This window comes from Myotis daubentonii, chromosome 8 (assembly GCF_963259705.1).
Source record: "Myotis daubentonii chromosome 8, mMyoDau2.1, whole genome shotgun sequence".
Classification (NCBI taxonomy): Eukaryota; Metazoa; Chordata; class Mammalia; order Chiroptera; family Vespertilionidae; genus Myotis; species Myotis daubentonii.
Window position 1 is genome coordinate 91,450,668 of NC_081847.1, and position 25,609 is coordinate 91,476,276.

Here is a 25,609-nt window from a genome sequence, read left to right on the forward strand (position 1 = left end):
TGAAGAGCAGCCGCCTCCTGCCCGCCCTTCGCTCTTCCCCCCGGAGGTCACGGCTTTCGACTCTCCTTTTCTTTTCTGTCATTTCCTTCATGTTAGGAAATAACGTGCCGGTGCTGCTGCTGCTTCTTGAGGTGTCTCTGTTGCCTTCCACCGTGGATGGCTGGGGCTGGGTCTTCCTCCCTCCTCCTCTCTCCCTGCCCTCCTCCTCTCCTGCCAGCCTTCCAGCTTCCCGGTGCGTTTTAATCTTAATTTTCTTAGATCCATATTGCCTGTACATTATTATGATTGACATGCAAATGCTACCCAGACACAGCCGTTTTCTATGCATTTTTACCCCCACAGAAGGCTGTCTCGGAGGGTTCTGACTGAGCCAGTCCAGGCTGAACGCAGCATTCTAGTCTGGCTCCTCCCTGCCCCGTGGTCCTGGGGTTCCCATGGTTTCTCTCCTGTTCAAAGGATCCTGTTTCCTACATGCCACGTCTTTTCTTAATTGGCTTATTCCTTTAAAACAATGCACATCCTCGTGGAGCTTTCTGAGAGAGAGCACACGGGAGGCGGATTTTAAAGGCCGCCCCATGTCTGCAGATTTTCTCGCTCATGCTGATGGAGAATCCGGCCGGGTGTGGAATTCGAAAGTGTCACCTCCCTTCACCGGACCCTGTCATGGCACCTGGTCCTGTGCAGGTGACCTGTTTTTCTCTCTGGAAGACGGTGCCATCTTCTCGTTCCCTTTTGCTCCATTGAGCTCTGCACCCAATGGACTCTTTCCATTGGAAAACTCATGCCTTCGGAAAACATTCTGGAAGGTTATTTCTTTGAAGATTTCCTCTTCCGTTTTATTTTCTTCTCTTTGGTGATCTCTATTACTCATAGATTGAACCTCTAATCAGAGCCCCTTTCTTCCATTTTTTTCCTTGCCATTTCCTTCTATTTTTAAAAATATATGTTTTTATTTATTTCGGAGAGGAAGAGAGAGGGAGAGAGAGAGATAGAAACATCAATGATGAGAGAGAAACATAGATCAGCTGCCTCCTGCACACCCCACACTGGGGATTGAGCCCGAAACCCGGGCATGTGCCCTTGGCTGGAATCCAACCTGGGACCCTTCAGTCCGCAGGCCCACGCTCTGTCCACTGAGCCAAAGCGGCTGGGGCTCTTCTGTTTTTCTTTGCCACTTCCCTGGCTTTAAAACCTTCGATTTTATTTCTGCCATTATACAGGGTGGGGCAAAAGTAGGTTTGCAGGTGTTTGTGTGGGAACTAATGCAACAATAAGTAGTGATACAAGAATCAGCTGCGTCTCATGTGCTCACAGCGGTAACCCTACTCACCTGCGCCCCTCTGAGGCTCTGACCGCACCTTTCACACAGCGGCCTGTTCCTGCTTCACAGGCGCTGTCTTCCATGTCTATTTTCTCGGGGTGGCCCCCGCCCCCGTGGGGCTGGTCCCTGCATTTCATCTTCAGGGGTTCCTTAGCCGTCCCAGGTGGCCTCCGCCCCGCTCCCCTCTGCCCGGTTTGCTGTGATCTCTCGGAGCCGATTTGCCGACGTCGGCCTTTCTCATCTTCTAGTCCCTTTGGCAGCACCCTGCCACCCAGTCCGTCAGTGCCAATCCAGCATGGTATTCCGTGTGGCGAGCCTTCAGGGCCCCCGCTTCCTCCACCCTCAGCCCCCCGTGCGCCCCTTCTAACCTCCCCACTGCGTCCCCGCCGCTGCGCTCCACGCCACGATCCTTGTCACGTGGACCCGCTCGTGTGTTCAGAGCTGGACGTGAGGCCATCGTTATACTCAGGACACTAAGAACAACAGTCCCCGATGATGGCGAAGGCCGTGAACAGGTACAGACATCATCGACCCGCTCCACGAGGCCCACAGCGCTGCGCCCATTTTGCAGGTAGAGAAACGGAGGCTCAAAGGGAACATGGCAAAACTCCAACAACACCGGGGCCGCAGCCCACCGGGGCGAGAGCCGCGTCTCGTGCTCTGACCACCACACCGTCCCTCACAGACGCAGGTGAGTCACCTGGAGACGAGCTTCCGGGGCCTCCGGGGGGAGTGGCACCCACACTCAGCGGCCACGGGCATGATTTCAACCCGATTCTTTTTGCTCTCCTCCATTGCGTGTTCAAACATGGCCCTACACACTGGAGAACGAGCCGCTAAGATGGCTTTGCGGGCCTGGAATTCCTGGCCAGCAACAGACACACAAAAGTCTGTGGACCAGGAATTCTCCCGAAGTCCTCCTAGCTCATCGGCCAGCCGGCACTCTGGAACCTTCACCATCTTCATGGTTTTCTGGCCAGAAAGGTGATGGAATCTGGCACCACACTCACCTCACAGAAGAGGGTCAGCTTGTCACCAGGGAGCAGCCTGTGGGCTTCGTCCAAGAGACAATCTCTACGGATGAGTTTTTTGAACCCCCAGCCTTTGCCTTGCATAAACCTGTATGCCGGGCGACTCTCCACAGCTTTGATTTCAGGATAAAGAATTTGAATTTTGCCCGAAATTCACTCTTTAGGCAGCTGCCCAACAGGTAGCGTGACAGGTAATCTGTGCGTTCCGCACCGAGCGGCCAGGTCCCAGCCCCTTTGGGTTGCCTCTCAAACACCGTTTCAGTCTTTCATTGGCTCCTGATGAAAAGGCTGCCCTCTGAACGACTTCGCCCATTTCCTCCTGCAACAGCTAACGTGACGGATGGTCCACATGTGGGGGAGTTTCACTGCCTTGATCTGCGTGCAGCGCCAGCTCGCAGCGACTGGCCACTCGCCATATCTGCCGGAGGTGGAGGCCTTGGAGCCCTGGACGTGGCCAGTGTGAAGTTGAATGAGATTTCCAAAGCCAGAGGACACAGATCTCTGTTCTCTCTTCACCCAAGTTAGGCCAGTAGCAGTGAGACAGGAAATCTCTCAGAGCGGGGCCTACAGCTGCTGGTACCTGTCCTTCTGCACTCGCTTCACACCATCTGTAACATCCAGGCCTTGTTTCGAAGAACAACCGTCTGAACGATGACTCTAAAACATAAATGCTGCTCGGCTGGCTTGGCTCGGCGGTTGAGCGTCCACCTATGAAGCAAGAGGTCTCCGTTCCACTCCAGGTCAGGGCGTATGGCCAGGTGGCAGGCTCCATCCCCAGTGTGGGGCGTGCAGGAGGCAGCGATTCAGTGATCCTCTCTCATCACTGATGTTTCTATCTCTCTCTTTCCCTTTCCTTCCTCTTGTTTGAGCTTCCCCTATTCAAACTGCTTGGAACATTCAACTGGCAGGAACCAAATTTCTCCTTCTCAGTGCAAGTCCAAGAAAGGCCATAGTTGCTTGAGAAGGATTAGTACAAAGAAGTCGGCTCCGGGACCCAGCCTGCCCAGCGTGGTGGCAGTAGCTCTCAGAGGTCTCCCCGACCGGCTACGCTCCAAACACACTCCTGTGTTCTGGAAAGAGCGAGTTTGGCGCTTTGTATTGAGTCTCAGAAGACCACACCCATTTTTTCCACGGGATGGGATTTGAGAGGTCTTCCTAGAGCTGTTCTCTCCTAAGAGTGCAAAAGATGAATTAAACACGTTTGCTAATCTCCCTAAATTTACCTCTCCCAACATAATCTCATCAAGTCACCGACCTCACAGGCTGCCTTTGTATCGACATCTCTGGAGATCAGGAACTTTTATTTTTATCTCTAGCCGGTCTGGCTCCGTGGATGGAGTGTAGGACCATGGACTGAAGTGTCCCCGGTTTGATTCAGGTCGAGGGCCGGTGCCTTGGTTGCAGGCTGGATCCCCGGCCTCATTTGGGGCCCCTGCAGGAGGCAACCGACGGATGTGTCTCTCTCACGTTGATGTTTCTCTCTCCAAATGAAACATTTTAAGACTCAATCCCACCACTGTGTTGTCAAAGATAAAAATCCGGTTCAAACCTTGCTTTACTTATTTTCCCGGCTGCTTCCCCCTCGGCCGGGGCCTCTGGGAGACTACTTGAGCCAAACCCAGCAAAGCCAGGCTCAGACCGGATCCGAGCTGGCTGGGTGTTGTTGGACAAGACGCAGTGCCTCCGAGCCTCCGTTTCTTGATTACGGTTCAATGGCCGAGTCTGAAACCACTCTGACCTTCTGTGCATGAAGCGCACTTGCTTCTGACTTTCCAGTTCCCATGGGATCAGGAGACTGACATGGCCATGCACCCTCCTTGCTGGCACCCTAAGACCCCACATTGAATGCCGGCGAGGACCCCCCGGGAACCTGTGTCGGGGCACCATCTCCGGGAGGGAAGGTGAGAAGTACTTTGCAAGAGAGACTTGTCTTCCCCCTTCACTTCCTGGTGAGCCACGGTGGCTCTGCTAAGCCGCTTTTTTTCCTTTGTGAAAACAGTTCTGTGAAAAAATGTAAGCTGTGCAATTGTGCTGAACTTTCATCAGATGAAATGTTATAAAATGAATGTCTGACCAATAAAATACTTGATGCCAAATGAAATGGGCCTGGAGGGAATTCTGCTTTGGAGCAAACTCCCTGGGATACAGGATGAAAAGGAAAAGAATATTTTGGAGCCACTATATGACTTTCTTCAGTAAAGGCAGCGTTTTTGGCTTGCTTAGAGAGGAGAAGGCACAGTGGATAGAGATGTGGGAGCTGAGGACCAACTCCTCGAGTTCAAATCCCAACTTGGCTAGTTCTTCTCTTTCCCTCCCTCCCTCCTCCCCACCGGCGAGGGAGCAGGAGGAGCGCCTGTGGGGAGGAGGGAGCAGGAGGCGCCGCCTCTTATCCCCCCTCCCTCCCTCCTCCCCCTGTTATTTTTTTTTTAACTGTCTTTACCGTCTCTGCTTTTATGTGGAGATACAGAAAGAGACAGAGCACACTTTAGCAGGGCTGTAGAAATCAATATTATTTTATCTCTGGAATATAATGAACTCTGGCCCAAGGGAGCCTGCCTGTTTAATCCTGAAACTGGTTGCCATTGCTATACATTCCAGAAATTTCTGCACACTGACAACTAAGGAACTGAGGTGAACTGATATGTTTCCAATCAATTCGGTGAAGCTCTGCACTTTATACTTTGCCTATTGCAGGCGCATACTTTGCAATAAGAGTAAAGGCAATGATATTTTAATCAGGAAGATTGCCATTGTTGCCAGTTAAAATATAAGAACATAAAATGAGAATTGCCAAGAGAAGCTCCCCAGAAGAGGTGAGTCTCGACTTTGTCGCCCACAGATGTGTCGAATTCACACAGGGGAGAAGCATCCCCTGAGACCAGCACAGTGAGAGCAGGTCCTAGCTCCTCATGGGGGCCCCGCTGACCTGCACGGCTTCCTGTAGCAAGGCACCTCTCTGGTTTCATTCACACTGATTTCACATGCTTGTTTCCCTCTGCTCGTCTACGTGGAAAGAAGGTGACCGGAAGGAAGCATGCTTTACTCATTTTCAAAATAAATTCACCAATAAGTGAACAAATGCTTGTGATTAATTTGCCAAAGAGGAAAGAATAAACAGCCTTACCAGGCACGCACAGTGATGGCTTTTTTGAGACGCAGTCGGCTTAGGAGAGTGTGCAGATTCATGCCCCGGGAAGCCAGCTGTGAGATGGAGCTTACTGAGCAGCCGGCTTAAGGACAGCTGTCGGGATCAACTCTTGTGAAAGGGAGAAGACAAAGCAGGAGGAGCGGGCCGAAGGAGACGTCAAGAATGCAACCCAGGTATGGCCTAAGCCAACCCGATGCAAGCTCTGGGTGGACAATGGCCTTTCAGAGTGACAGGCTAAGTGGATCGGGGCCTTATGAGCATGCACGAATGAGTCATGGGGTGTAGGGCACCCTGGGGAGGGGCGTGACCTCGTGGAAAGTGGCTCCCTGCAGGCGAGACAACCTCTGAAGGCTCTGACACTTGTCAGCTGGCTACTGTCTGCACTCCTTGCTGCTGGGGCAACCAGTCCTCTGGGTGGTGCATTACAGTGTCCACCTCAGTGGGGTGGGACTAGACTATAAAGACAGAGAAAATGGTTTAGAGGACACACCATTATGGCGGTGAACACGTGTGCCTTTTTAAATAAAAGTACAAGGATACATGAAGTTCATTCTGTTAGTGGTATTGCAGGTTGTATAGGGCTGGACATAGAGATCAAAGCCAGGGGAGCTAGTTGTGGAAGCTGTTTGACTGATTCCCCCTTAAAGCAATGAGACCCTGACAGATGAACAGCCATGGGATGACCATGGTTGACCTGCACCAGAAGGGAGTGAGGAGTTAGGGAGCGCTGCACCAGCAGCGTTTGAGCTGCTGTGTGTCAGGTACTCTTGTCTGTATTTTGCATGTAATATTCTCAATGAGGCAGACATAATTACAATTTTTTTTAATTAAATCTTTATTGTTCAGATTATTACATTTGTTCCTTTTTTTTTTTCCCCCCATAACTCCCCTCCTCCCAGTTCCCGCCCCACCCTCCGCCCTCACTCCCCACCCACTGTCCTCATCCATAGGTGCACGATTTTTGTCCAGTCTCTTCCCACATCTCCCACACCCCTTTCCCCCCCAAGAATAGTCAGTCCATTCCCTTTCTATGTCCCTGATTCTATTATAATCAACAGTTCATTCTGTTCATCAGATTATTTATTCACTTGATTCTTAGATTCACTTGTTGATAGATGCATATTTGTTGTTCATAATTTGTATCTTTACCTTTTTCTTCCTCTTCCTCTTCTTAAAGGATACCTTTCAGCATTTCATATAATCCTGGTTTGGTGGTGATGAACTCCTTTAGCTTTTCCTTATCTGTGAAGCTCTTTATCTGACCTTCAATTCTGAATGATAGCTTTGCTGGATAAAGTAATCTTGGTTGTAGGTTCTTGGTATTCATCACTTTGAATATTTCTTGCCACTCCCTTCTGGCCTGCAAAGTTTCTGTTGAGAAATCAGCTGACAGTCGTATGGGTATTCCCTTGTAGGTAACTGAGTTTCTTTCTCTTGCTGTTTTTAAGATTCTCTCTTTATCTTTTGCTCTTGGCATTTTAATTATGATGTGTCTTGGTGTGGTCCTCTTTGGATTCCTTTTGTTTGGGGTTCTCCGCGCTTCTTGGACCTGTAAGTCCATTTCTTTCACCAGGTGGGGGAAGTTTTCTGTCATTATTTCTTCAAATAGGTTTTCAATATCTTGCTCTCTCTCATCTTCTGGCACCCCTATAATTCTGATGTTGGTACGCTTGAAGCTGTCCCAGAGGCTCCTTACACTATCCTCGCATTTTTGGATTCTTTTTTCATTTTGCTTTTCCGGTTGGATGTTTTTTGCTTCCTCGCATTTCAAATCATTGACTTGATTCTTGCGCTCCTCTGGTCTGCTGTCGGGCGTCTGTATAATATTCGTTATTTCAGTCTGTGTGTGCTTAATTTCTAGTTGGTTCCCCAATATAAGATAGAGGGTCTTATTAGTTTTCGTGTAGATCTCATTAAGTTTATCAGCAGCTTCTAAACAGTTCTTGAGAGACCTTAAAAGTGTGGTTCTGAACTCTATTTCTTCCATTGACAATTTTGTCCTGTTTCTTTGTCTCCGCATTTTGTTATGCTTCCTTGGTGCACCCCCTAGTGGTCTTTGTTCGCAGTCTTATAGATAAATCTTGATTGTTGTAGCTAATTCCAGGGAGGGTTTGACCTCCAGGCCAATTGGCTATGAGAATCAGCTGTGTCAGCAGTGAGAGAACTTCTGTCCTCTAGGGAGGTGCTAATCTAGCCTTTGCCTGAGGCTATCCGGCAAATGCCTGTGTGCAGGGCTTGGGCGGGTCGGGTCGCACAGGATCAATAGGGTGGGCCGCAGAGAGCAGTTATGGCGGCTCTCAGTCCTGTCCCAAGGGGCTCTGCCTCTCTGAGTCCCAGCACCCGCTGCAAAGCTCTGAGAGAAAGCTGCACTCGCTCTGACCGAAGCCAGACAGTCCCGCTTCTCCCGTTTGAGTCTGGGTCCCTAAAGACTCGCCCGGATCTGGTGCTCAGAGTCTTCGACTCCCTCCCGATTGAAAACAACAACCGCGCCCTCCGCCGCCAGCCCGCTCCGCGCACTCCGCACCTCAGAATTTGACTTCAGCACTGCGCCTCCTCTGAGTGTCTGTATGCGTTTCTCTTTCCTCCTAGTTGTAGGACTTCCACTCAGCCAGCGTTCCTGTGATTCTGGGTGATATCCCTTCCGTTTTTTGGTTTCACTTTTGAAGTAGTTGTTCAAAGCAGCAAACTCCGGCGTTAACCTATGCCGCCATCTTGGTTCTCCCTACAATTTTCATTCTATGGGGAAATAACACAGATACTGTGGGAGGTTGGATGCATTGCTCAAGTCTTTCTGGAAAGAGAGGAAGACCAGATCTGTCTGGCTGTAAAGAGTGCAGGTTTTTACACTTTATCATATATCTCTTCATGTACTATATCATAGCTTACACTTCAATTGGAAGTTTAGATTGGTTAGCGAATAGCAGGAAATGCTATGAGAATAGTGAAAGGAGAAAAAGCTGGTTTACAATAGCAAGGAATAAGGATTTCTTAAAAGATTGAAAAGTTTATTATGTTATAATATAAGAACGATAACTACACCTAACTTATCCAACCACTATGCTCTGGCACTGTGCTTTAAAGAACTCTGCTTTAGTCTTTTGGAGAACTCTAGAGGGCAGATACCATTATAATATTTACCTACAGATGAGGAAACTGGCTCTTAAATATGATTTAAATAAACTGTTTGAGGTCAAATAGCTAGTTCATGGTGGAGCTCGATCTTTAAGCCAAGATTGCTTGAATTCAAAGCTCACGATTATCGTTACCCATCATTATACTTTCTTGTTAAGACAGTGTCTCAAAACAAGAGTTTATTTCCTCACGGCTCTGGAGTCTACAAGTCTGAAATCAAGCTGTCGGCAGGGCCACGATGCCTCTGAGACCTGCAGGGGAAGCCTTTCTGCTCCTTCTAGCTCTGGTGGTTTCCTGGAAATCCCAGGTGTTGCTTGGTTTGTAGATGCATCACTTGAATCCTCTGCCTTCCCTTGACTTTCTCCTTCTGTGTCCGTTTTTACATGGCCAGCCACCTTCTTTTTTTTCTTTAATTTTAAATTTTTTTTTTATTGCTTAAAGTATTACAAAGGGTATTACATATGTGTTCTTTTATTTCCCCCGCCCTTGACAGTCCCCTAGCCTCCCCTATCCCCCAGTGTCTTATGTCCATTGGTTATGCTTATATGCATGCATACAAGTCCTTTGGTTGATCTCTTACCTCCCTCCCTCCTGCCCCCCAATCATCCTGGGCCTTCCCGCTGCAGTTTGACAATCTGTTTGAGGCAGCTCTGCCTCTGTATCTATTATTGTTCAAAAGTTTATAATGGTCTCTATTGTCCATGAATGAGTGAGATCATGTGGTATTTTTCCTTCATTGACTGCCAGCCACCTTCTTACATGAAGATCCATGATGCTGTGTTAGAGGCCCAGCCTACCACCCTATTCCAGCACGACTTCATCTTAACTAATCACATCTGCCACAACCCTATTTCCAAATAAGATGATATGCCAAGGTCCTAGGAAACAGCACTTCAACAAAGCTTTTCAGGGGTGCACACAATTCAACTCATAGCGCCTGCATTCATAAAGTCAAACTTTGCAGCCAAAGTCCCTTCGTGTTTCTTTCCATGTCCATAAACACATAGCAGAATCTTTGTTAGGCATATTCTATGCATAGCTTTCCTTTAACTATCTAATCTATCTGAACGAATTAGATTTGGATCGAGAGCAAATCATTCCTAATGGGCTAGAGCACTGTATGCCTCTTCTTTGTATGAGATTCCCACTGCTGTTATTGGGTGTACTGCTCTGGGGAGCCAACAACTTTACTGATATTACCTAGGATTTTGTTATTCACAGGGGGTTGCATTTTCTTTTTGCTCATTTAGATGAGTTCCCTGGAACACAGAATCAAAACCTGGAGGGTAGACCTGGGGAATTTGCTCCTCCTCATGCTCTGTTAATTATATTTTTTATTACTCATATTGCAAATGAGATAGACTGAAGAGCCACTGCCAGACTAATTTTTTTTTTCTTTCAGCTTTGTAATTTAGATTACTCTCCCTCCATACGCATCTAATTATAAGAATTCCTTAGATACAGATATCAAAGAATCTTAATATTTAATTTCCCCCTAGGAATATGATGGGCAAGTTCTTATGTTTATTAAATTGGTCTTAGGGCAGGCAGCCCTTAAGTCAGATGCTATAATCCATGACTTGTATTTGCCTATCATTTAACCATGAACAAATTACGTGATTACTTCATACATCTGTTCTGTGGAAATAAGACCTATTCATTGCCAAATATAATTATCTATTTTTAGGTTTTGCCCATGTTATGGCTTCTTCCTCCTTCAAATCCCCCCCGCCCCCCATAGCTACCTCACTACTCATGTGCACTTTATACACGAGTATTCCTTGTTAGCCTTCTTTCCTACCTTCTTTTCTGCTCTCAACTCCCACACATTTGTATTTATTCTAGAAATTAGGGTTTCGCAATTTCCTGATGGGCCAATAAAATTCAAAGCACCCAAATGTCTGTGGCTTTTCTAAACACAATTCATGCAAATAGAATACATAAGAACCCCACAGATTTGTTATTTGGGGAAATGTAGTTGACAATAACTAAGGACATACAAGCCTCAGGGATTTGGGATAAATGCCATGGGGGCCCCATCCAGTGAGAGCCCCTCCCAGGAAGCAGAACTGGGAACCGATCATTGAATGTTTCTTTCCTCCCGAGTAGGGGGATGCCAACACAGGAACAGGGTTTCTGAGTTACCACGCAGCAGTGATTTATATCCATTTTCCATTTTCCATATGGGAGTGTTCATTGAAATTATCTTGTCTCTATTCCACACATCGTATAATGTATGTGAGAGATCAAAAAATTGACTTGTTTGTTCATTTGTCTCTCTTTTCCTATTTAAATTCATAGGCTTTTAGATCAAGAGGATACAAAGCTAGACCTGATATAAATTACAAATAAGCCAGTCAGAGAAAGATAAATATGACTTGATCTCACTCATTTATGGAATATAATGAACAACATAAACTGATGAACAGAAACAGATCCAGAGACAGAGAAACATTGATCAGACCGTCAAACCTCAGAGCGAAGGTAGGGGAGGGTGGGGGTAAGGGGGAGAGATCAACCAAAGGACTTATATGCAAGCATATAGGCCTAACCAATGGACACAGACAACAGGGGGTGAGGGCATGAGTGGGGGGGGGGGTAGGGGAGTAATGTGGGGATAAGGACACATATGTAATAACTTCATCAATAAAGAAATTTTTTAAAAAAGCAACCCCCCCCCCACAACAACAATAGAGAAAGATCTTCAAAATAAATAAATAAATAAATAAATAAATAAATAAATAACAAAATCCCAGACTTTGAGCCTAATGTTATTAGAAAAAAAATTTTGAGGATTTTCTTGGATGGGGTTGGGTGAGTATATTTTGCTGGGGGAGAAGTGTGTGTTATTATGGCCAAAGAGTCTTTTCTGACCTAATTTATACATGAAGCGTCATCAAGTTCTGAAGGCAGCATATTCTGTGCTTGAGAACATTGCTCCACTAATTCACTCAGGGACATGGAAGGATGACAGCTCTTCATGTGTCTCTGAAGCAGGATCAATGTGTTATGCAAGTAGCTCTGTCACTTGAGTCATAGACCTAGTAACTCGTTTTGTATCTGTGGTGGGAAAAGATGCTGTGTCAAGCAGTAATAGGGAAATTACAGTAAATACCCTTCAGTTCTCAGAGAAAGACCCCAGGCCATCTGGAGCACCATTCAAAAAGCACCCCTGTTATTGTTGCTAAGCCCTGATATTGATGAAGTATCTAAGCAGGAGGCATCAAGTGTCTATGTAGTCAGAGTTGCCAAGACCAATCAAGTCATATGATGAGGGAGGCCCAGTAGCAGTCCAGTATAAGATGGGAGTGACATCATTAGTGTAGTCATGAGCAGCATCAAAGGCACATGAAGTTGCATGAACAGTGGCCCTTCCCTAACTATGGTCTTCCACCACAGTTGCATTGCTTCCTGCCTATCCTTATCTTATACCCATGCCAAAATGGAGTGGGTTCTCTTGTAACAAGACGACAGAGATAGAAAAACCAAGGCTGGCTCACGATGGGCCAGCTTGTTATGTTGGTGCTAACTGGAAATGGACTGCTGATGCTCAGTAGCCACAATTAGAGGTGGCCCTGAGAGAGGTGCCGATGGAAAGTCTGAACAAAGGAAAAAGCTCCAGGAACTTGATCATCACCTTGGTGTGGCAAGAGAAATGCCTAAGGCAAGAATGTAGACAGATTCATAGGTGATAGTGAATGGTTAAGAGATTAGTCAGGGGCTTAGAGGATAAAGTTTAGAAGATCAAGATAAGGAGGCCATTGGAAGAGAGATATGGATGGACAAATGGAAGTGGGTACAAAGTAGGTAGGTGTTTGTATTACTTCTTTACATTTCCAGAATAGATCCACCTTTACCAATAGAAGAAACACTACATAATCAAGCAGATAGAATAACACACCCAAATGGCATGAGTCAACTGTGTCATTGGCCAGTATATACATATAATATTTATATAATGAAATATTCCAGTTTTTAAATGTACCCAAAAATACATGATGAGGTAAAAGTAGGTTTACAGTTTGAGTATGTGAAACGCAGTTTATTCTTGTATTATTTATTAATTATTGCATTATTTTTCCATATAATTTTAAACCTATTTTTGCCTCATCCTGTAATTTATTGATTTTATTTCCTTGAAATCACTAATCCCACAAGTAGTGATATCTGTATGTCGGTTTCTCTCTCTCCGTCTTAGCATTTCCCAGTTTTCTGTTGGTGTAGGTGCTGGGAGTCAAGCAAGGGAATGAGAATAAGAAATGGATGAAAATGAACGGCCTGCATCGGAAAACAAACCAAGGAAACACTCAGGTTTGAAAGGCAGAGCTTAAGAGATTCTCAAGTGCGACCAGACGGGCAGATCAGCCTTTCACCGGTCACCTACTCAGGAGCCTGGAGGTAGAGAAGAGTTGCTACGGGGGCCGTTCTGGAGAGCTCACTTTCGTACCTGCTCGTCATTTATATTTCATTGACCCATAACACCTTATGTATGATTGAACTCCTTTCCAAACATACTAGACTCCACAGGTCCCCAAATGATCCAGTCTCTTCTTCCAAATGCTCTCTTGCTGCTTGAACTGTTTCATTTAAACACACTCACCAGCAGCCTAGACACCTGTTTTCCCCACTTCTCTGTTTCTATGTACTTAAAGGTCTCACTTGTAAACACACCGTTTCCATAGTCTCCTAGCTGATACCCTGATTCCAGTGTTCCCCCTGCTATGATCCTCACAGAATCGTCCCTCTGAAATCAGAAATAAACCTTTTCTTTTCTTGCATAACATCTGTGACTCTCCACTGCTTACATCATAAAATGCCTGTGTCTCTTTCTCCAACTCTCTCAGGCTGTTTGCCTCGTGCTCCTGGCATGTGATGCACCTAAAGCTTTCTGACTGTGTCATTTAGTACATGCCCCGGGCTTTTGAATACGCTGCTCTTCACTGCCTGCAGAATGCTATCCTGCATGTCAGCATGGCCAACTCACACTCATTCTTCAACACCTCGCTCAGGTACTTCTGTTCCGACTGAAGCTTTGATCATTATCTCTGTATGGTATCACTCCATCTTACAACACATATTTTATTATATATAACACTCCATTCCCAATTATCTGCTCGGATGTTGTCTATCCTACAAGAAGTGCAATTCTCTTTTTATTTATATTTTATTACACTTATTTAGGTTACATTGGTTAAGAAAATTATATCAGTTGCAAGTGTACAACTCTAGAATACATCCTCTGCATATTGTACTGTGTTCACCATCCGAAGTCATCTTTCTCCCTCACCATTCATTTATCCCTCCTTTTCCCTCTTCTACCTGCGCCCTCCCCCTCTCCCTCTGAAGTACGTTCTTGAGGGGAGGAATCTATCTTTTCTTTGTATTTCCAGTGCTGAACATAGTGTCTAACACATGGTAGAGGTATAATACATTGACTAAATAAATAGGTAGATGGAGAAATAGATGAAACACATTTTTAAAAATTATAGAAAAGTGTATTAAAAACTGAGCACTGAGAAATGAACTTATGTTCTCACTCTTTCCCAAAATCAAGTTGTGCTTTGTGTCATGTGTACCCTGTAGTTTCTGCTTCCACTGCCATTACAGATGCTTTCGCTGCCCACAGAGGGAGAGTCGCAGATTAGCAGGACATTCTGACAATTGCCATGCTGTTGACATGCAATCTGAGGTGTTTTGAAAATGTTTGCTGTTGCTTTTGCAGAAAGATGAAAAGGTTTGTAAAATATATCTTCTGCTTCCAGAATGCTGCTATCATTTTTGAAAATCTATAATTATTTTGTTCTATCCACACTGTCACTAACTATGTAATTAGTTGTATTCATGATATTTAAACTCTACTTAAGATATATTCAGAGGGTTTGAAAGAGTATTGAGAAAAACACCATCTACACTTTGTTTTGCTGACAGATGGGACTGGGCAAACAATAAATTGATTTTCCTTAACGAGAAAGTCTTGACTCCTCATAGGTTATTAGAGACTTGAAAATTATATGTGTTCATCTCAACTGAGTTTAAGAAGACCAAAGTGACACAAACTCAAGAATGAGAAACATGGAGTGATGATCGATAGCACATTCGATGTTTCTGCTCGTTATATATCAAACTGAAAACGGGCTCCGCCTTTTCTCCTGTGCCTGGGCGGCAGAAGGGAGGGGAGCCTCCTCCGTGCCCCTCCTGCAGCCTCGAGGGCCCAGGGTGGCCCTGCAGTCTCGGGGTCTCCAGTTTCATAACTGGCAGATGCGCCATTTCTCCGGATACCTCGACGGCCAGCAGCCAAGTACCTGAAGGGCTGTGCAGCTCCATCTCTCAGTCCACGGTTGCCTGGGAGGCCCTGTACTGACTCTGAGGGAGGCCTGCATCCTGCAAGGCAAACTTGTGGGATGCGATTTGGGGGAAGCATGCCTCTGCCCTCTCTGGCCCATGAACAATTCGCCTGGATGGATTTATTACTCCCTGCTTCCCAAATTGGTCCTGGGTACAAGACATAATTACAAAACTCAATTTCAACCTAAATGGTCATTTTCTGGCGTGTAATCAGGACGGTAATAGCAGATATCAACAATGGAGCAGTGTCAAAATCTTACAAGATGAGATGCATATGAGTTTTACAGGTGAGCACTATTTCTATGCTAATTGAGCCCAATAACTGTTGGTTAAACGCATGACACTTTCTCTTTCCTGATCTTCCTTCGGAGGCGTGGCCAGTTTAGCCTGTACAATGCATGATCCAGAACTCTGCATCTGTCACCGAGATTAACTTGAAGATTTTGGCATAGAGACCAGGTGGTTGACTCCAGGCCTTATGCTCAGGAAGTGGGGCTCCCCGAGGGTAGGGGTCTGTCAAGGACGCCTTCCTGAGACACACAGGGAAGTCCTGATTCTGTGCCAAGACTTGGGGGCTGGGAGGCTCTCGCACCAACTCATGTGTGTTGATGAGCAGAGAACGGCGAGAGTGCCCTTGCAGAGTTCTCATTATTATTGAGGTGAAGGCACTGCCTTTAGAGATTTCTTCTGGTTTATTCCACTCTCGTGGACGTTTTTCACCAGATTTCTGAAAATTCCTTCAGAGCCGTACGGAAATACATGGCTGACAGGAGAGATTTCTGTTAACAAGACGCATTGATCCTTTTGTTCCCCGAGGTTACATTGAACAAATTGGTCTCCATTATACTCTCGCACATGTGCCACCCAACCTCTCCGCATCCTTAACATTCCTGCTCCTGTTTTGAGACAATTGTTTTTCCTCTCTAATCGCTCTAGATTTTTCACTCATTTTGCCTCTATTTCGAAAAAAAAAATTTTTTTTTTTCCACCAAAGTGTTTATTCTGAGATACTTTCTGAAAGTTGAAATGCACAAGGGCTGTGTTGTGGATTTAGGGCTTTCACTGTAGGTCAGCAGCCACGGAGGCTCCTACTGGATTCGAAGCAGAGTGGATGTGCACCCCCTTAGGACACCCATGTTCCGGTCACATAAGCCCCAACCAGAGTCTAGCATCAGCGTGAGTTTGAGGTCATAAAAGCGAGAATTTGACTCAGCCCACCCAGCTAGTTACATCATGAAATGACAGTCCTACAAGTGAGACCAGGTGAACAGCTACCACACTTTCCTAGCTTGTCAATGAGTTGGTTCTCAGGTTTTTAAAAAAGGCATTCCTGGGTCTTTAAGCTGGAAAAGGACTCATTTAGCTTTGGAAAGGATTTACATATTTCCCCAAAGAGACAGAATAAGAACTTACAGTTACAGCAGTTATACAAAATAGATAAAAAATACGTGATGCAACAACATCTAAAAATACCAACTAAAAAATTAGTAGAAGATCTGAATAAATATTTTTCTTTTTCCAAAAGAAGACATACTGATGTCCAAAGGGCACATGAAAAAATGTTCAACATCAAATTATCAGGGAAATAATGTAAATCAAAACCACAATGAGATATCGCCTCACAACTGTTAGAGTGGCTATTACTAAAAAGACAAGAAATAACAAGTGTTAGAGAGACTGTGTAGAAAAGGGAACCCTCATATACTGTTGGCGGGAATGTAGACTGGTACAGCCACTATGGAAAACAGTATGGTGTTCCTCAAAAAATTAAGATTAGAACAATCATATGACCTGACCTCTTATTTTTAATTTGTATTTGCCCTTACATAAACATAGTCCAAGCTAATAGTAGCAGAGTAGGAAATAATGTCAGAATTGTTTCTTAATTGAATCTGGGAATTTCACCTTCTGCTATTCCCAACCTACAGACAATATGCTATCTTTATGAAATAAGAACCACCTTCCTGTTTGCATTAGGAAAAATAACTCTCATAAAATCTCAAAAGTATTATAGACTATAATAAGCTATAAACTATTAACTTAGTGAATGAAAGTCTAAGAATTATTTATAATAGAAATTAATGGTTAAATAACACAATATAGATTTTATAATAAAGGATTTTCTTTAAAGGTACACATCTTTTTCCCCCTTATATATTCTTAAAACACTATAAGCAAACAAGATACAAGGAAATAAGAGATAGAGGTGGGCCAAGTTTTCAGTCCCAAATTTCATTAGATTCTTGCCCCATTTGATCATATGTCATATATTCTTCAATGAATTAAAGTGTTATTTCAACAGTCAAGCTATCACAAATACTTCTTAGGCTGAGTTAACCTTTCCTTCATGCCTAAATTTGTACAGATGGTATATAATAATTTTTGATAATTGAAATTTGGTTACCAGGGCTGCATAAATTCAGGATAAAGTCTCACCTGTATTTCACAAGGAAAGGAATGCAGAAGATGAACCTGGAGATTTCCTGCTTTGCTAACATAGGATTTTAGATAATAGAATTTACTTATTTTAATTTCCATAATTCTTTTTATTCATGTCATTTTCACTTCAGATGCATTTATTAGGCTTCTTAATTTTTACTACATGGATGCTAACCTTTGCGCATGGAAGCAGAGTAATTGGGTATGTATTGACATTTTTGAGATTCATTTAAAATTGAAACTGAGTCTAAATGGACATCTGGTATGAAAAACAAGTTGAAAGCATGATATCTCCTTTGTGACACAATATATTTGGTTAGAATTACAAAAGATATTATCCTTTAGAGATTTTTATTTAATTAGAACAACATTCCAAAAACTTGTTGTTACCTGGCAAAGACACAAAGCAATAAATAAGTTGGATTTGGAGATGCATTAATTGTTTCTTAAAACACTTTTCTCCATGACACTTGAAAATATCATGTAAACTACCAATTTCATTTCTATTTTTTTAAAAAAATATTGATTTCAAAAAGGAAGGGAGAGGGAGAGCGAGATAGAAACATCAATGATGAGAGAGATCCTGCATGCCCCTTCCCCGACCACCACACTGGGGATGGAGCCTGTAGCCTGGGCATGTGCCATGACTGGGAATCGAACTGTGATCTCCTGGTTCATAGATTGATGCTCAACCCCTGAGCCACGCTGGCTGGGCCCAATTTCATTTCTAAACACATTAAGGAAGATGCTAACAACCTTACCTTTCTGATTCAAAGAAAGGAGGGCATTCCGCATTCTACAGAGTGTCTTCCTTTCAGCTTTAGGGCACGTGCTGAGATTCACCAGGCACATTCGAACCCCTGCCTGGAGATGCCAGGTGTATGCTGTCTGAGAGAGATGTCAACAAAGTGTATTTTTAAGATATATTTATATAACACTATTTTTTGAAATTCATAAATTCTCTTTTTGCCCAATGTTTTTCTAGAAGTAGCTAGCACAGATATAAAAATATGGGAGTGCAGCCACTTATTACATACTAGAGGCCCAGTGCACATAATTCGTGCACTGAGGGGAGGGAGGGGAGTTCCTCAACCCGGCCTGCACTCTCTCCCAATCCGGAACCACTGGCTCTTAAGGCTGCCTGCCTGATCACCCCTAATTGCCTCTGCCTGCTGTCCTGATGCCCCTAACTGATCTCCCCTGTAGCCTGATCACCTCTAACCGCCTCTGCCTCAGCCCCTGCCACCATGGCTTTGTCTGGAAGGACATCTGGAAGATGTCTGGCCTAATTAGCATATTACCCTTTATTAGTATAGAGTTTATATGCATTATCCTATATAATAAAAGAGAAACATGTAAATTGACCACCCCTCCACTACTCTTACCAGCCAATCAGGAGTGAGTATGCAAATTAACCCAACAAAGATGGCGGGTTAATTTGCATACACAGGTGCCGGGCAGAGAGCAGAGAGGGAGAGCTGGTAGCTTGGAGGACTTGGCAGAGTGGAAGGCCATGGGACAGAGACAGAGCAGGAAGGGAAAACCAAGATCACAGGGAGCACCAAGAATTCTGGGGATAGTAGTTTTGGTGGCAGCCCCAGGACTGGAAGCGGAAGCCCAGAGCAGGGGAGCACCAGGAATGCTGGGAATTGTAGTTCTAGTGGCAGATGGATCTTCTAGACCCGTGGTTCTCAACCTTCCTAATGCCGTGACCCTTTAATACAGTTCCTCATGTTGTGGTGACCCGCAATTTCATTGTTACAAATTGAACATAATTAAAGCATAGTGGCTAATCACAAAAACAATATGTAATTATATGTGTTTTCCAATGGTCTTAGGCGACCCCTGTGAAAGGGTCGGTCGACCCCCAAAGAGGTCACGACCCACAGGTTGAGAACCGCTGTCCTAGACACTAGAGCAAAGTGAGCCTGGAGGAAGTTACTGTTGCGGTGGGGGATGGAGGGAAAGCAAAGGTGAGAGACATAAGTAAAATCAGAGTGTCTAGGAAAAATTAAAGGGAAGATATCCTAAAACTTCCAGGAAATCTCCACCAATGAAGCAAAGAAAAAAAAAAGCCTCTATTATTCTGTGAGCAACAAACCAAACTGAGTTGGGGTCTCAGACAATTCGCTCATATGATTGCAAAGACAGACAGAAACTCCCGGATTGGAGAGGGTGCAGGTCAGGCTGAGACCCCCACACCGCCCAGTGTATGAATGTCGTGCACCGGGCCTCTAGTATTGTGATAAAAAGACAGTATTGTTGTCCCACTATGGGAAACCCCACAGTGCTCAGAGGGGCTGCCACACCCACCTGGGAAGCATGGGGCTAAACGAAGTAAGTGCATTGCTAAGCATATGTGGGAAATCACAGAAGCAAAGAAATACTCAAAATGGGTAAAATACTTAAATGTAAGTCATGAATCCACAAAAATCCTAGAAGAAAATATAGGCAGCAAAATATCAGACATCTCACATAGCAGAATTTTCACTGATACAATGCCTAGGGCATGAAAAATAAAGGAAAAAATAAACAAATGGGACTACATCAAAATAAAAAGTTCTGCTCAGCAGAGGAAGCCAGCCTCAAAGTGAAAAGGGAACCCATCAGATGGGAGAACGTATTTGCTAATAAAACATTTGATAAGGGGTTAATCTCCAAAATATATAAGGAACTCATACAACTTAACAAAAGGAAGACAAACAATCCAATTAAAAAATGGGCAGAGGACCTAAATACAGTGGGGCCTTGACTTACGAGTTTAATTCATTCCGTGATGGAGCTTGTAACTCAAATTACTCGTATGTCAAATCAAAAAGTGAACGAGTGAGACATGTGATGCTGGGCTGATGTTGTGGCGTTCACTGTGACGTTCGCTGTGCCAACTAGCGGTGGGGTATCTGAAGCTGGCTCGTAACCCGAATTTTAGCTCGCAACTCAAAGCAAAATATTGGCCAAGAGACGGCTAGTATCTCGAAAAACTCGTTAGTCGGGTCACTTGTAAGTCAAGGCCCCACTGTAGACATTTTTCCAAAGAGGACACACAAATGGCCAAGAGACATATGAAAAAATGCCCAAAGTCACTAATCACCTGAGAGATGCAAACAAAAACAACAATGAGGTATCACCTCACACTTGCCAGATTGGCTACCATCAATAAATCAATAAATGAGAAGTGCTGGCAAAGATGTGGAGAAAAGGGAATCCTCCAAACCATTTTTTGATAAATAATTCTCGTATATAGATAGAGCCTGCAGGGAATTTACTGTTCTTGAGTACATTCCTTAGAATCCCCACCATTCCTGAACCGCATCATCTAGCATAGTGCAGGCTGTGATGTACTGCAAGAAGTTGGGACTCCAAAAATAACATAAAATTAGTGAAATGTTGCACCCACCAGGGACATTCTCTTCATATTTTCCACGTTTTAAAATATGTTTTTAGGTGCTCCAGTGGTGCAATCGGTTAGCGCGCGGTACTTATAAAATATGTTTTTGGATCTTATTTGCCTCACATTCTTTCTAAGAAAGATTAACTGAAGTATATTAAAATATTTGAAATATCCCAGTTCCCTCAAAGCTTAATAACTTATATGGAAGAGTATTTAAAATTTCATACTAGGAACATCATTATATAACTCAAAACCTATTTATTTATTTATTTATTTATTTATTTATTTATTTATTTATTTGAACATATTTTTGATGGGTTGGAACTTTTATAATCATCTCCTCAACACTGTATGTTGACATCATTTTAAACAATTCCCCGTTTAGCCTCAAGTAGGAGAAATATAAGAAGCAGCAACATGTTTCAAAATTCAAGTAGAATTCATACTCTCTCAAGAAAATAACATGATACAGAGCAAAAGAGACATTAAGTATTAACCCATTTCTTGAATAATCTTTTATATAAACTTAATGAGAATAAATAAAATCAGAAAGTGGAATAATTGCTTTTAAAATTGCCGATGAAAATTTTCTTTGCAGGTGTAATCAATTCTGCATATTTTAGCTACGGAAGACCCATATCCACTTGTGAACAATTGAGGGGGTTTGGTTTTTGTCTTTAGCTTCTGGCTTTCTGCTTCCTAACGGCACAGCTGAGGTGGATCTGCACGTCTGTGTGCCTCGTTCACGGATGAATGCAATTTCTTTCCAATAAAACAAGGGGTGTTTAAGAACCGTTCATAGCCACCAGAGTCCAATTTAACAGAACATCCAAAGTGAGAGAGTGTGGCCATCTTCGCAAATATGAAACAACAGTTAGAAGAATACATTGTAATTGAAGCAAACTTCAGACTTTCAATATAGAAACTATTTGTGCAAACTCAATTTGTGGAAACTATTTGTGGAAACTCAATTTTTCACCCATAAAAATGAGATTTCAGTGACTTGTGCCTGCAAACTTTTTTTTTTTTTTTTAAATAGAGCATTCAACTTAACATTTTGACAAAAAGTTCATTGAGTCAAGTTCAGCATCTGGATGCTTAAATAAAACTTATGTTTAGGTCCCATATAGGTCATGCTCAGGTCTTGCCCTGACCCTAGTTATAGGACATTGTGTCAGACTACACAGGTCAGTGCATTTAATAGTGTCTTTTAATAAAATAGGTCATGTCTTTTATTCTTAGTTTAACAAGTAGAAATCTATGCATCTTTTGTATTTCCTTGCTAAAATTTCTGGTGATAAATGTTCAATTAAAATGTTTAACTGCCACTAGAGGCACAGAAAATGAGTAATTATAGTAATTATAATCTATGGGAGACAAAGATTTATATTTTAAGTTTTGTATAATTGTATTGGCTTTTATAGCTTTAAAATATTGTTCCCTCTGTTGACAATAAAGTTGTAAACACACGTTGGCAGTAGATGCTATTAGGTTTTCTGGTCTTTTTCAATTTATGTTTTTATTAGTTTTTGCACAATGACAACAGAATATCTTTTTGAAATAATTCAAGCAATATGTATTAATGCCTAAGAGGACAAAGGAGACATACCATTATAAAAGTAAATTAGGCTGGTATAATATCATATTTATAGGAATAGAGAAATTTTCATTTTATTATTGCAAGTTAATCATGTATGAATAAAATTGGGGAATATAATCAGTATAATATTTTGGAAGTACATCATGGCTATATTTTCATACAAGTATAATTGAAATTAGGGATTTAAAATTATGTGTCACCTCTACTGTGCCATTTTAAAAATTGCAATTATGTTTAAATGTCATGACTTAGTTACAGTAAGATAAATGTACATGAGATATGCACTATTCCCCATTTAAATTGAAAAGTCTGGGGACAGAAAAAATGATTATGCTCTATCTTTTCTTCACTCGACATAATGTAATAGTCTGAATTTCTTGGTCTCATCTGTCACTCCATCAACAGAATAACAGTGTAGTAGGAGTCTGTAGAAGTCACAGATTTACACTGTTAGAGCTCTCTTTAGAGTTAGAATACATTAAAAAAAGCAAAAGCTTAAAAAGTTTCCTCAATAGTTAGAAAACAGAAAATAATGGAATTCCAAAGCATTTAAAGAATCTCTCAACATGGTGTGTCATACTTATTCGTGTGTATGATATTTTAACCACTATGTAACATTACATTGTATAGGGTGTCCCAAAATTTACACAAGAAGTAATTTTGATAGAAAACACAGGTTTATAATTAAAAATTATAAGTTTTTATTGATTCATAAAGTATACAGTATAAGGTTATGTATGGAATAGCACATCGGGTAAATGGCCTCCACGGCTTTGCTGGCACATACGAAAAGCTGTGGTCTTCATTGGTCTTCACTGTCCCTGCTCCTGGGCCATCATTGGTACTTGGTAATGCTTATCAAATTGAAGGGATTGAAATCAAAGGGCAACAGATATTAGAATCTGATTCAATAAATCAAGTAAAATTAGGATTTTATTTTTTTTTGTTTTTGTTGTTAATGCTCATGCAAAATTCAAATCTTGTGTGAATTTTGGGACACCCTATATGAATGTATCAGAATGTGTAGACAAAGCCATAATCCCTCATTCCTCTCCCTGGAAATTTAGGGTGTTTGCATTTTTTAAAATGTTCTTTTATAAATAATGCTGCAACCTACAAAAATGTAACGTATTTTCATGCACATGTGGAAGTGTGACATTGTTTGGTCACATGCTGTGCATTTTCAACTATATTAGCTATTGACAAATTATTCTTCAAGTTTTATTCCTTGTTACTTCACAGCAAGTGTTTGAGAGTTCAGTTTATCCCACATCTTCACCAACACTTGGTATTATCTGAATTTTGTTGTTGTTAACAGATGATTGTGAAATATTGTTTCACTTTTGCTGATTACTGGAGAGAAGGATATTTTTACATCATTTATTGGCCATTGCTATATCTTATTTTGCAAAATTCTTGCTAATTGGCTTCTCTCATTTTACTATAGGTTTATATATTCCTTATTCACAGAATTCCATAATATAGTTTGATAATTAATTCTTTGTAGGTTAGATTTGAAAATACTTTCCCCATAAAGTTATTATAAAAAATTTGTATCTTAATGTTTAGGTTTATAAACTTTGAGAATAGTATGTTCTTTTAATGAAATGACCTCTTTCTCATTTTGAAGTGATCCTTTTATTCTGTGCTTCGTAGTCTGATTTATCTATATTAATATACCTACTCCAACTTTCTCTAGATTGTTGTGTCAGTGTCATGAATGACAAAGGAAGACTGAGGCATTGGAGGAGACAGGAGGAATATGACAGCTAAATGTGCTGTGGGATCCTGGACCATGCCAATGAAAACAATATACAAGTGATGAAACTTGAGTTAACTTCTATTGATTAGCTAACAGTCCGATATCCATGTTAATTTCCTGGTTTCAATCATTGTACACATAGAAAGATGTTAACATTATGAGAAGCTGGCTTAAGATATATGGGAAGTGCTTAAAACTAAAAAGGGAAGTCCTTAAAAATAAGAAAAAATACATTTAAATTTTTTTTTTAAAATGTCAAAATTTTTTGAAAAAGTAAATTCTTTTAATACCTGATAGTATTCTGCAGAATAAAAGACAAACTATTTAGTTATCCAATCAGATTTTGGGTCATCTGGTCCCTCCACATTTTGATAGATTCATCTATTATCAGTCAATCAGGGGACACCTTAACCTCTGGCTAGAACAGATTGCTTGCCATTTCCCTTACCTCCAGGCTTTGTAACATGTCTTACTCCTGCCCAGAAGCTATTCCCCATTTTCATTCCATAGTTAACTTGACAGATTCTTTAAAACTCAGTGCATCGAATTCCTCCTCTTTATCAGGGTGGCCTAACCCGCCCCTGTTCTCACAATACCTGTGATTACCTTTCCCTTAGCACCTGCTGTAGATTGCAGTTTATGATTTACACTAGGGGCCCGGTGCACGAAATTCGTGCACTGGGTGTGTGTGTGTGGGGGTGTCCCTCAGCCCAGCCTGCCGCCTCTCACATACTGGGAGCCCTCAGGCGTTGACCCCCATCACCCTCCGATTGCTGGCTCTGCCCCTTGCCCAGGCCTGATGCCTCAGCCAAGGCATAGACCCCCAATACCCTCTGATCACCTGATCGGCCCCTTGCCCAGGCCTGACGCCTCCGCCAGAGGTGTCAGGCTTGGACAGGGGACCCCCATCTCCCCCTGATCACTGGCTCTGGCCCCCGCTCAGGCCTGAGGCCTCTGGCCCAGGAATTATGCCTGGGCACGGGACCCCCATCTCCCTCTGATCGCTTGCTCCACCCCCCACCAAAGCCTGACGCCTCTGACCCAGGCTGCAGGCCTGGGCAAGGGGACCATCATATCCCCCCAATCCCCGGCTCAGCCCCCCGCCCAGGCCTGATGCCTCGGCCAGAGGAGTTGACCCTCATCACCCTCTGATCACCAATCACAGGATCGGCCCCTTGACCAGGCCTGAGGCCTCCGGCAGAGGTGTCAGGCCTGGGCGGGGGACCCCCAGCTCCCCGCGGTTGCAGGCTCCGCCCCTGCCCAGGCCTAACGCCTCTGGCCTAGGCGTCCGGCTCGGGCAGCGGGGACCCGTAGCTGCAGCGGCCCTGTGATCGTGGGCTTCGCTTTAGGCCCAGGCAAGGGACCTCTAGCTCCCGGGACTGCCAGCTTCGACCGTGCCCAGCTCCCATTGCTGGCTCCACCCCTACTTCCTGCTATCAC

General features: G+C 43.3%; 1 pseudogene; it reads right to left on the bottom strand.

Moving 5' to 3' along the window:
- Positions 1–2,017: 2,017 nt before the first annotated feature.
- On the bottom strand, positions 2,018–5,538 carry LOC132239100 (speckle-type POZ protein-like; annotated as a pseudogene).
- Positions 5,539–25,609: the final 20,071 nt, after the last annotated feature.